We start from the raw sequence: 13,454 nt of genomic DNA on the forward strand, positions 1-13,454 counted from the left end.
ATGATGCTTCGTCTCGCTCGATCTTGGCCTAGGCTGACGGGAAGAAGAATTTTCCCATCTTGATATGAAGAAGAGCCGTTGAACCCAGTGACCGGGTAGGGAACTGGAGTCAAGTGCTTGCTCTCCAACTTCAGCTGGTCGAATGCCTTTCGGAAAAGTATATTCGCCCCGCTGCCACCGTCTACCAGTGTCCGATAGACGTTGTGGTTTGCGATGTTTGTCATGATAACCAGTGGGTCATCATGGGGATACACCACCCCCCTGCAGTCTTCGGATGTGAACATCATGTTCGGCACCGGAGACTGTGGTTTTCGGAACTCAACGTGATGAATCTGATGGGTGAGACCCCTCAGATGGCGCTTCAGTGCATTCCGAGAAATACCTCCGGAAATGGTCAGGATATCATTATTTCCTCCCTCGGGAGGTTTGTCCCTTTTCCGGTGGTAGTCCAGATCCTACCGAGAGTCTCTCTTAGCTTTCTTTTCTTCGCGGCGTTCCGCGACATATTTCTTTAAATACCCTTTCTGGATCAGCTCCTCAATCTGGTCCTTCAGCTGAAGGCAATCTTCGGCGCGGTGTCCACGTGATTCGTGGAAATCGCACCAATGATCTTTCCCTTTCTCCTGATGCCAAGAAGGAGGCGGCTTCGGCTTCTTGAATCTTCCCTCCTCCCTCGTCGCACTAAAGATCCTAGTACGTGGTAAGGTGAGAGGGGTGTAAGATTCAAATTTTCCCAGATAGGGAGCCTTATCCTTCTTCGGCTCTGCGGTCGAGGGAGGTTCTGAGGCTTTTACCTTCCCTTTCCTCGACCCTGGAACTTCGGCTGGCTGCCCTTTTGGCTTTGCAAGCCCTGATTGAGATTGCAGCTTGGCCCTATTCCATTCCTCGGCTCGGATGAATTTATCCGAAGCGTCGAGGGCTTCTTCCAAGGTCTACGGGGGATGCATGACCATGAAATCCAGAAATTTACCAGCTTGTAAGTCGTTCCGTAGTGCGAATACGGCTAGGCTCTGATCCAAACTTGTGATTCTGGACGACTCGTTGCTGAAGCGAGTCAAGTAATCTCGGAGACTTTCGTCCTCCGCCTGCTGCAGTCCCATGAGTTCTGCAGTAGTTTTCTCTCGGCGGTTAGCCGTGGAAAATTTGCTCTTGAACTTGTTGGCAAGATCACTCTAACCCGTTATCGAGCCTTCCTTCAACCCTTTGGTGATCCATGATTGGGCAACACCTTTAAGGGTTGTAGGGAAGTATTTGCACCAGGTAGCTTCGGACCTGGGGTTAAGGTACATATGCCCCTCGTAAGAGGCTATGTGGTCCTTCGGATCCAAAGTACCATCGTACGTAATGTGTGCCGGAATTTTAACCGTCGGCACGTGTTCCTCCAGTATCCACCTTTGGAATGGGGAACTGGTCGGAACCATTACGGCCTTTCCTTTCTGCCGCGACGAAGGAACCCTACTTCTCCCTCTCAAAGAGGTGGATGTAGGGGGTATCCCTTCACGTGACATGGCGGGTTGAGACCCTTCTAGATAGGTGAGGCGGCTATGCACGCCTCCCTCCTTGCCACCCAGGCGCTCGTGAACGCTTCGGCGAAAGGCGTTATGGCTGTCATAAAGACCCTCGGAGTTCCGAGCTTTGGAGTTCTCAAAGTGGCTGGAGCCCCTTCTCTGTTCCTGCCCGGACCCACCTGGGTGTCCAGCCCTTCGGCTTCCTTCCCCTTTAGAGGACAGGGCCTACCTTTCTCCCTCCGCACCGCTTTTTCTCTTCCGATCATGCGATTTAGGAGGAGGAGAAGGTGATTTCTTCGTGGATGGGAAGCGTCCTCCCAATGCGTTCATGAATTCCATGCACACAACCATAACCCTCATCACCTCTTCAATCGAAGGACCCGTTGGTGGGGTTGATTTTGGCTATGAGTGAGAGTGCCTACTCTGCTGAGGACTCTCAGGCCGAGGCTCACTTTCTCTTGGTGAGTCAGCGTTTCGTCGTCTCTGTCGAGGAGGAGATTCCCCATACAGTTCCTCTCTTCTCGGAGAATGTGGAATCCTCAAGACTGAGGCGGATGGCTCAGGTGACGGCGTGGGTGATCGATGGTCCCTCGTCGTAATAAGAGTCATCTTTTTAGCTTTTTTCAAGTTCTTCCCGTTCTTAGTCATTTTTTGCGTTGGCTAAGATTGGTATGAGATTTTGGCTGAATTTTTGTAAGTATCCCCACAGACGGCGACAAATTGTTTCGGTCAGGAAACAATGGACCTTCAGCAGGTCCTTCGGATGAGTGGAGATGAAGCCCAATTCGAGTGATGACCGAATTGAGGATTTCCTGCACAGCTGAACAAACGTAAACTGGCCTCAGGGGTTGTGCTGAGGAAGGCCCCTCCGATGCCGAAGTCAGTACGTGTGTAAGGTAATGAGAGAAAAGCTATGCAAGATAATTTGTTGCTTGAGGCAATTTGTGTGAATGAATCTAATTGTACTAAAATATGAGCTTTTATACCTTGCTCCAATTGAGTGGACTGGGTTTGAGGAGTTAAATGGGCTGCCATTTAACTGGGCCTTGCTTTATCTGACTTGGCTTGTTGGATTGAGGGTTGAACCTTGCCTTGTGGGCTTGTACTGATTTTCATATATGGACCGGGCCCCAATAAGTTATTTGGACCCCAAACACTCCTTACATTGTAATTTGTATCATAATTAAAAGTACTCCTTACATTGTAATTTGTATGAAAAAACTACCATCATATAGATGAAACCTAATAGAAAATTTTGGAATAGTAATCCGAAGAATTAAATATTAAAAGAACAAAAGAATAGAGAGATAATGGAAATGACAGTTGAATAAACTTGTCGTTGATGTGGATGAAAAATAACTTTTGTAGTAGTTACACGAAAATTTTGCTAATCTTTTTCTCAAGTAGTTACATGAAAATTTAAAAGATATTGGAGTAATGTTCGAAACTAAATATTGGTTAATTTTAAATCAAATTTTGCAAAATAAAAGAAATATTGAAATGAGGGAGAAAATGGAGAAACAAGTTTAAGGATTCAACAATGGCATGTAAAGTGAGATGAGGAAGTTGAAAAGCTAAGGGGGATTGAGGATTGTGGGATTCCAACGACATTACGCTAACGGTAGCAGTCTCCCTTGCCATCAATAAGTTACTAGTTTCTAAGTTAACGGATTAGACAAAAAAAAAAAACACTTGTGAGGTTTTGGGGGGATTTGAAGGGAGTTTGGGAGGGGAAAAAACTTTGCTTTAGTGTAGGTAGATAGATTTTTTTCCACGTTTACTTACTAATTTATTGTTCTTTTTTATGTATTAGGGGTTTTATTATGAGTATGTTAGTATGGTTAAAACAATACCGACATGTTCATCGGACAACCCTGACCTATTTGGACAACATATGAATTTTTGGGCTAGGCGCCAAGGCACAGACACTTCTCCAGAGCTCTTTTTTGGCTCGCTAGGTTATGGCATGAGAGGAGTACATGGTTGTAAGCTTGATCCCGATTCTGTTGGTATGTTCAACTATTTATTTTTTCCCTTTGTTTCCATCCTATATTGTATTGTATCCGACAAACATGCTAATTTGTTTTGCTTTTTTCATATGCTTCTTTTGACAGGTGAAAGTCTCGATCATGGAATTGTACATTGTGAGCACGTGAAGTGCTCGGAGTGTTCTTTATGGATTTCGCCAAGGGCTTAAATTGGACATTGAATGTTAAAGGCAACATTAGGATTACTTTATTTTCTTACTACCTTGCTTTTTGTTAGGTATGAAAATAGTTACTTTCCCATCTTTTGTCGTTAGTCGATAATATCGTAATGACATTGAGGCATAAATTTTTTATTTATCTAACACCACCCATACCTAGCGCGAATTTATTCCAGTTGAAAGTGAGGGGTTGATGAGATTCGAACCCGTGACCTCTGTGTCACGTTTGCTCCGATATCATGTTAGAGAATCATCTCAACTAAAAGCTTAAGCTGATGATTGAGGCCTAGGAATATGTTATATACTCTATATGCAAGTAATAGCAGTAAGGCCTATTTCCCAAGTGAACCAAGTTCTAAAATACCCCAAATCGTGCATGTTGTGATTTGCAACAAAATTCCTGAACTCTAGCACCGATCTCCTTTCTCTATTAACACCACCCTCCTTCTCAGCGTACGAAAGAAATTAATTGAAGTCACCCTCGATGAGAACCGGACCCTCATACTCATCACACAAATCTCTAAGCAAAGCCCAAGTTTTGTGTTTATTACTAGCTTCGGGCCAACCATAAACACCAATGAATCTCCATACTGTCTTGTTGAGCCACTTCTCTACACATATGATTTTTGAGACATTGACAAGAGAGTAAAAGTGATGTTGTCACAATTTCAGTAAATACATAAGCCTCCAGCAAGGCCAACACGACTAACTCCTAGGGAGTTAGAAAAGCCAAGTCTGCTCTTTAAGTTTTCAGCTATAGATTTTTTAACCTTCGTTTCTGCTAGAAAAACAGAGTCCGGGCTAAGTAAAGCACACTAAACAGCGGAGTGCTCTAACTGCCTGAGGATTGCCAATTCCCCGGCAGTTCTAACATAAGGAACTCATTGGGATTGGTTGGACACCTCCAACCTCCGCTGGACTCGAACTGGTGTATAAAGCCAAGGTAGCAATTTTCGTGCGTTTTCCTAGATCTACATCCACAACATCACTGTCATAACTTCCTCAATATTCCTCTTAGTCATCTGATCAGCCTGTATCTCCATGATTTGAGGACCTTCACTCAATCCCCTTTGCAATCTCTTCCACTTTTTGCCTTGGGCAACCTGTTGGGGGGCTGTTATAGCAGGGTCTACTGTATCAGAAGGAGTTGTGATAATAGAATGGGTCTGGCTGTTCACGATTAATGGCTTAGGAGTTGTGGTCAGATTTTGAGCAGGGGAGGGAAACAACAGCTTTCTAGCCACTGCGGGGGGTAAGGGGGAAGCCGTATAGCATCCGGGTCCTTGTACTCTGATCTTCTCAAAGAACATTTAGAATTCGCCACATTCGCCAGTAACTTCTTCTCTCGCTCTCTAGCAGCCAGGGTGATGCGAGTTTTACTGTGAGGGGAGGCCATCAACCAAGGTCCATACTGGTAGATCGTGCTTCCGCTGTCTCTATCTTCTTCTCCTTGAATGTGGCAATCTCTGTCAGTGTGTCCCAAACGTCCGCAATAGTAACAGAAATCCCTGAGACGCTCATATTTAGATCCTATCCATTTCTCTGATGAATTTCCAGCATCAATCTTGATTCCTCTTCGCAAAGGCTTATTAATGTCATGGAGAATTTTGACTCTCATAAATTCACCCCACCCTAAGGGGTCATCATCATCATCATGTTCAAGGAAGCCCCCTAAACTTTCTCCCGGATCATAAGCAAAGGATGAATTCCGAAGGCCGAACGGGACATCCAACGTTCTGATCTACATCGGGGTATGTTTAAAGGCAACCTCATAGGGTTGTTCACCCTTCAATATTTCTTTCAGTAACGGAATGTGATTGCCAAAAGACCAGGGCCAGCCTTCAAGCACACGATCTTTATCTAATTCTTAACAATCTAGACAAACTACTAAAACGGAGACTCGAACTGCGAAACTCACTCGCCCTAGAGAGGGACTATCGTACTGGAACCCTAGGCGAACTTTTTGCCCAATTGATTCATTTAAAACATAAGCATAACCCCGATATTATTTTTTGTATAGGAAACTATGGCTAATACTATCAATAGCAAAGGACATACATTTTGAGAATAAATTTATAATATCATTCAGTCGTGCTAAAAAAATAAATAAATAAATAAATAAAAGCTATGAAAAAGAGAAATAGTGTAAAACTTAATACTTCATCCATTTTAGTAAAATTGCAACACTTCTCCTTTCACACTTGCCAATGCATTATTTCACTCACTAATATCATTAATTATCAATAAGAAAAAAACAAAATTTAAAAATTTGGTATTATGAAAATATAAATTGAGGCGAATCTAATAAGATCTCACATGACTACGAGTAAATCATAAAAATTAGTCAAAGTAGGACATGTAAATAGTGCGTAAGATAAAGTATTGCAATTTTAGTGAAATGGAGGAAGTATTAGAACAAAATATGACATATGGGTCAAATTGTAATAAATTCGAGTTCACTTCAGGTCCCGTTCGAGTTTCTCTTAGTAACTTTAGGTTGGGTTTGGGTATTGGAATTGCCAACTCTAGCTATGGGTTAGTTTGTTTGCCACCCCTCCTTAATGTGTGTACCAAGATAAAGTGTGTCATTTAATATAAAATGGAAGAAGTATTTACTTATTTTATCACATGAAGATCACATAAATATCCAATAAACTTAGGAAGAAAAGTTCCAAACAGACACATCCAAAGAACATATTTAATAAGAAGAAAGAACAAATGGGTGAGATCAAGTACCCTTACAATGATCGACGTTAATCATTTATCTTCTCTAATTATTGCGGTAAAAGATATTTCAATAGAGAAGTTTGTTAAGAACTTATGCTTGTTTCACTATTAAGAAAACCAAATACCTGCTTTAAATTTCCTCTGGATGGCCGGGCATTTGTAGAAAACTTACATATACATACGAGTCGTCTCCTCATTTCCAATTTAGTAATCTCTGTCTCTTTAAAAGACCTGCCATCATCAAAGGATCCTATGCATCAAAAGTACCGAGCAAAAAGATTTTACTAGTATATCGTATTGTAAACATAATAACTCAAAACTATTGAATTCGGAGACATGAGTGGAACAATTGATAATTACTCCCTCCGTCCCATAATATAATTTTTGTTTGTGTTTTTTTACGGTATTTAAGAAATAGGAGGAAGAAGTAGATGAAATACATTAATAAAAGTAAAAAGTACAATTATAAATAAAAGTTAGAGAGAGAAAGTGGAAAAAGGTACAAGACATGTGCAAAATTCAAGGGTAATTTAGGAAGTACAATAAATAAAGTTAAAAAAGTGAGGGTATAATAGTCTTTATATACTATCCAAAAATGGAAACATGAACATCATTTTGGATCTCCAAAATAGAAAAACAAGAACTATATTATGGGACGGAGGGAATACGAGTACTTAATTTTTTTTATACCTTGTATTAGAAATTGTTGTATTTCACAGAGAAACAAGAGAACTTACCATCTTCACTAAACAATAAGATTAAGATTGCTAGGCAGATACATACGCTGATGTCTTCTCTTGGAAAAAATACTGACAATACTTAGGGGGTGTTTGGTATGGAGTTAGTATAGAAAACGGAATGGAAACAAATTAGGAGGGGAAAGGGTAACAATTAGTGTTACCATTACTAGTTGTTTGGTACATCAAAGGAAACGGAAACAATTATCACCATTCCGTTTCCTCTTGTTTGGTATAACAAACGGAAACGAAAAATAAGAATGAATAATACAATATTGTCTATGCTCATATTTTACGGGTAAAAAAAAATAAAAAAAATAACCTAGATAAAAAATATTGTCTATGCTACATATTTTACGGTTAAAAAAAAACAATATATATATAAAGCAAAATTGGCACTCATTAATTATCCAAACATTGACTAATAATATGTCCATCATCATATGAATAATCCCAACACATAACTTGTATTGCTCAAGTGTCCGAATTAGTAGAATTCACATCATCTTCTTCATCACTCTCGACAATCAATGGTTGCTTATCAATCTCTTGATCAATACCTTCTATGGCATCAACGAATGACTCACTTACATCTCCGGTAGCTTTGTCTTTTGTGTATATCTCCGCAAGAGTTTCATAGTGAATGAATGGGACTCCAAACAACCCTTTAGCTTTCTTATGAGTCTTCCATATAAGAGAATGCAACAAGTCAAAACATGAAAAGTCATATAAACAATGAGCATGTTAAATTCCTGAAGTATAGGCAAGTCAAATACTGCAGATTGCTTAATTTTACATGTCCCTATATTATCATCACCTCTGAGAAATCAATAGACAAGGAAACAGAAGACAATAATGCAACAAACAATTCAACAATATCATTTTCTCAGGACCAAGCCTCAGGATTGAACAAAGATATAAAGCTTACTGGAATAAATATTTATTTAAATAAAATAAAATTCCTTTGACTGAGAGCTACTTAACATAGCAAAAAGATATTTTTTGAGCTCCTGCTTTTAAGGTTAACTTCTTGTGCACTTGGATAATAGTTGTAACAGAGAATTGCATATTTAGGAATTAGCTAATTTGTTACCATAAAAGATAAAGAGTAGGAAGTGAAAAAAAAAAAAAAAAAAAGAAAGATGTCTGCTAACTCTAAGCTACTGTTCTGTTACTACCAACTGATTGCCATCTTCAGTCATTTTTTATGCTAGCTGTAGCCTGTAAGCATATAAGGATTAGCTCTTCAATCAGTGTCAAAAATAGGAAATGATGCTAAAGTATCACAATAAGGTTTTAATGAAGTTAAAAAAGGATGTGAACAACTTTACAATATGATAAAATATTGTATCAGGCATATAAATTTCTAGAGTTCTGTTCACGCCCAAACACTCCAGGTTATAGCAAAGAAAGCACATGCTCAAGGATTTTATCCTGCTTTCCTATATTAGAGCCTATAAATGATCAAGCCAATAAAGCCTCTAAACTCATGTGACATAGACGTGTATTTAACAAAGAACTCAAAAGGACAATTCCAATCAAGTCACTGAGTCAATATCTGAACAAAGGGTGGTAATGGAGGGTAAGAACAAGATACCAGCCACTGTATGACAACTTGCAAACAACTAGGTGATTCATAGAGTTCCGATGATAACAACAGATACAGCTGCAGACTCGCAGTCTCAATAGATACAAGTCATCTCTACAATAGTCTAAGTTGCAACGATAGACATATTAACAGGTTTGATATCAGCTGAAAAAGCTTCTTAATTAAGTATTAGAGGGACAACTAGATAAGCTAAGGAATTAAGCTGGACAAGGTTTCTACTCATTAGTGGAATGGAAGCAGCCTACTATAGAGGGTGCAGACTACATATGAACTCAGGTCATATGAACAGCAGCAGTTCTAAAGAAGAAAAAAATGAACAAAGAGGAATGAAATAATAACCATTGAAATAACTAGTTGTATTTGTTTAAGCTTTTTCTTCCTTATGGAACGCATAAGTCGAGGCATTGTAGAAACCTTGAAAAATCAGTCCAAAAAATGTACAATAGTATCAATATATTACCCATCAAAAACCATTAAAATACAAGAAACAGAGAAAATAAATCGCAATTGAACCCGTTAAACAGCAAAACAATAGCAATCAACAAAGAATGCTCCACATGTGGATAAATTTAAAATATTTCAATACATAGCAGGATTTTTTTATGCCATAGTTCATGCTTTCGATTTCCATCAATAGTACATCATTTGACAAGTTGACAGGGAATAACATAAACCCTCACAATCCTAATCGTATGAGCGAAATTAGTAGTCAATAATTCATAAGCTAAAGCTAACTGGTTAAATAATCTGGGTAAGTAATCAGGCAGTAGCAGAGTATTTCGATTCAAAATATGGGTAAGTAATCTAGTCATGTTGCTCTTATAAGCAAATAAACCAAAATCATGGGAAAAAATTTGGGGGAAAACACATTATAACCAGCAATTATAGGCAAAAATAGCAATATAAACCATCAAATTCAGCAGAAAATTAACAAACAAGAAAAGAAAATGTTAACAAACAAGCAAGTCACTGATGTTATGAAATCGAACTGATGTTGTGAAATCGAAATTGATATCAACGAACAACCCTAGAAATTGATATCATATTAACAATCTATGTACTACAAACAATCTGAGATAAAAAAAATAATCAAAATACAAACAATCAAACTGAAAATTATACAAATTTCAACACAAATTCAAAATCAAGGGTTTATCTAATAAAAAATTGATAAAAAACAAACCTGTGATGATTAAGATTATTGATTTCTGGAGATTTGAGCTAGGAAATTGATCAAATTGAGCAAAATCTAGAGATTCGATCGATCAAACTTGGGAATTTTTCGGAAAATTATGGAATGAGAGGAGAGAGAAAGAGTAAAAGTTGTGTTTTTTTTGGGTTCGAGGAAAGAAACGTGAATTGTTTCCGCAGTTTTTGCAACGGAAACAAATGGGTGGAATGGGTTACCACCAAGTAACGGAATTTGTTACTTTACTCATTAACCAAACATATTCTAACGAAAACGGTAATCTGATTCCGTTTCCACCCCTATAAAAAAACCCATACCAAACACCCCCTTAGCGTGCATAATATGTTTGACGAAAAACTCAAGCTTACATGAGGATTAGAAATCAATGTCAATTAGAAGGTAGAAACACTTGTTTCCGAGGAGCTAACCAATGTTTTAGGCTGACATGCCTAGGTGTCGCAACTCACTTCATATCAAAGGGTTGGACACGGAGAGGTATTTTTGAATTCAAATGAAGAGCTCAAGAAGCATAAGCTATGAACAGCTATATATGCATTGTTGAACAATACACGAGTTTTACTGATACGGAGAATGATCATTCATTCCTGGCCTGAACATGTCAAATCCCATAAAGAACCTACCACAGGCTTTGACTAACCCGATATATTGTGCAACAGTGCAAGCAAGAGTGGTTTGAGACTTTGAGGTAGGATAAAGAAACATGAAAATTCCTTGAGTTATGCATTTTTGAAGACAATAAACAAAACAAAGTGCTAAAACAAAAACTCCTTGGTTATCATGTTTAGTTGCGCTTAAATTAATTTCACAACCAAAGGAAATCACTTACCATCATGGCAACAAACTAAAAGGGATTTTCCTTTAATTAAATTTGACCTAGCAAACTTCAATCCTGAAGGAAGGTTATTTAACAAAGAAAATTGGTCCAACTTTGGGCTCTGGATAAAGAGATAAAAAGAAAGGAAAAAGAACTAAAAGAAAGCTATTAGATTTTAATCTGAATTCTAGAATAAAAACAACCAATTAACATTGTCATCCAGTTTCCTAGATTTTCCTTAGATCTTGTCCTACACAAGCTCGGCAAGTGAAATTAACGTAGATACTTTTATATCATTTAAGTCTCAATGGAAAGAGTGAGGCAGAACAGCTATTGTTAGCTACCTAACACTCAATAAAATAATTAAAAAGTCTGTAAACACTCCTTTTAGAGATTTAGACTAGTCAAGCTTCTTTTTGCCCTAAACCTTTCTCAACCATACTCCCTCCATTACTTTTATTAACTTATTATAAGATGGGTTAAAGACTTTAAGTTTATCCTAGTATTTAAAGTTACCCCTTATATACTGCTTGGTAATAAAGGTTACCAATTTCTAACATAAATTTTATTCTTGAAAAATTCTGTTTATATAATAGATTAATTAATTTAGCTTTTACAACATGTATTCATTAAAAAACTACACATTAAGGTACAATCAAACTCTCTATAATTTAATTAAAATTGTTGAAGTTTGTTGGGATTTGTTAAGATATTATTTGCTATGCTTATCTTATATTTTAGGTAGTTACCTTGATTATAGGATATGATTGATATTGCTTATATTTGTGTAAATATTCTAGAGATCTCATATTCTAGGAAAGAGGATTGTACGCTATGCTATTTATATGCTCAATGAATGAATTGGTGGGCAAGCTTTAAGCCCTTATCGAAACTTTACATGGTATCAGTCGCTTAGGGAGATTCATACACAAGACAATGGCAGGCGATCAAGAGCCGCTATCACATACAACTAAACAATATATTTCACAGCAAATTGAACCAGATTTTTTAAATTTTCTTGATCTCAAAAATCAAACAGACATCTCTATTGTACCAGGTCGGATCAATGTCATTATGGCTTCCGCCGATGGTGCTCAGGTCGGCACGGCTGCCGGGTGTGGGTCTACTACTGCCTGCTTAATTAATGGATTTACTTCTGAAAAATGGATGGCTATCAAGAGTCTTATTGGTAATGCTAAAACTCCACCCAATCAAGGTCAATTTGATGATCACTTGTGGATCGTGGATACGGATGCATCAGGACATGTTACTTGTTCCTCTGCTTGGTTATATGACATTCAAGACATATTTGACTGCCCAGTTGGACTTCCAAATGGCAAGACCGTAATGGCTACTAAGGAGGGTTCAATTCGTTTGTCGGAGAAAATTGTTCTCACTCATGTGCTTTTTGTCCCGGAATTAAGTTGTAACTTGATTTTGGTTTCTCAATTAAATGATGATATATGTTGTACTGTCCAATTTAACTCTTCTATGTGTGCTATACGACACCGATCGAGGAAGCTGATTGGAACGGGTGTTAGACGGAATGTACTGTACTATTTCGAAGGTGTGGAATCAGTGCAACATGTGTCGGTGAATGGGGTATCTTCTACTATGGAACTTTGGCACAAAAGAATAGGTCATCCATCTGAAAAAGTAGTAAAGTTGCTTCCTCCTATTATTGATTGCAAGGGTAGTTTAAATAAAGCTTGTGAAATTTGCTTTCGTGCTAAACACCTTAGAGACAAATTTCCTTTAAGTGAGAATAGAGCATCACGTATTTTGGAAAAAAATACATTGTGATTTGTGGGGGTCATATAGGCATCCTTCTTCATGTGGTGCTCGATATTTTTTGACCATTGTAGACGACTTTTCTCGTGTAGTTTGGGTCTATTTGCTTGTGGATAAAACTAAGGTGTTTCGTATGTTCATGTCTTTTGTTGCTATGGTTGACAGACAATTTTATCAAACAATTAAAGTAGTTCAAAGTGATAATGGAACTGAGTTTAATTGTTTACATGATTTTTTCTCTGCTACGGGCATATTGTTTCAAACCTCATGTGTAGGTACTCCACAACAAAATGGACGGTTGAGAGAAAACACAAACACATTCTAAACATGGAGAGAGCATTAAGGTTTCAAGCCAATTTACCAATTAATTTTTGGGGGGAGAGTGTTCTTGCCGCTGTACATTTAATTAATCATACTCCTTCTCCTTTGTTGCAAAATAAAACTCCGTATGAAATTCTATTTGCCGTGTCTCCTTCATATAATGCTATTCGCACATTCGGTTGTTTGTGTTTTGCCCATTACCAAAAAGCAAAAGGAGATAAATTTGCCAGTAGAAGCAAAAAAAAAGCATTTTTTTTGGGGTATCCTTTTGGAAAGAAAGGGTGGAATTTATTTGATCTTAATACAAAGGAAATTTTTATCCCTCGTGATGTTAAGTTCTTTGAGGACGTGTTTCCTTTTCTAGATCCGGACTCTTCTAATATTACTCTGGAAAATATTGTGCCAATTAATGTGGAGGTGGATTATGACAATGTTGAGCAACATCAAGAGGAAGTGGTAATAAACAACGCAGAAATTGCGAATGATAGCATGGGTGATATTGCCCAGCCAAATGAGAATGATGAGCAGCAG

General features: G+C 38.1%; 1 long non-coding RNA gene across 1 annotated transcript; it reads right to left on the minus strand.

Annotated features, from left to right (window-relative positions):
* Positions 1–7,310: 7,310 nt before the first annotated feature.
* On the minus strand, positions 7,311–10,196 carry LOC110735707. Its single transcript, XR_002514156.1, has 2 exons — positions 9,971–10,196; positions 7,311–7,862 (listed from the first exon to the last, which is right to left on the minus strand). It is a non-coding gene; the product is annotated as an uncharacterized LOC110735707 (long non-coding RNA).
* Positions 10,197–13,454: the final 3,258 nt, after the last annotated feature.

This window comes from Chenopodium quinoa, unplaced genomic scaffold (assembly GCF_001683475.1).
Source record: "Chenopodium quinoa cultivar QQ74 unplaced genomic scaffold, ASM168347v1, whole genome shotgun sequence".
Classification (NCBI taxonomy): domain Eukaryota; kingdom Viridiplantae; phylum Streptophyta; class Magnoliopsida; order Caryophyllales; family Amaranthaceae; genus Chenopodium; species Chenopodium quinoa.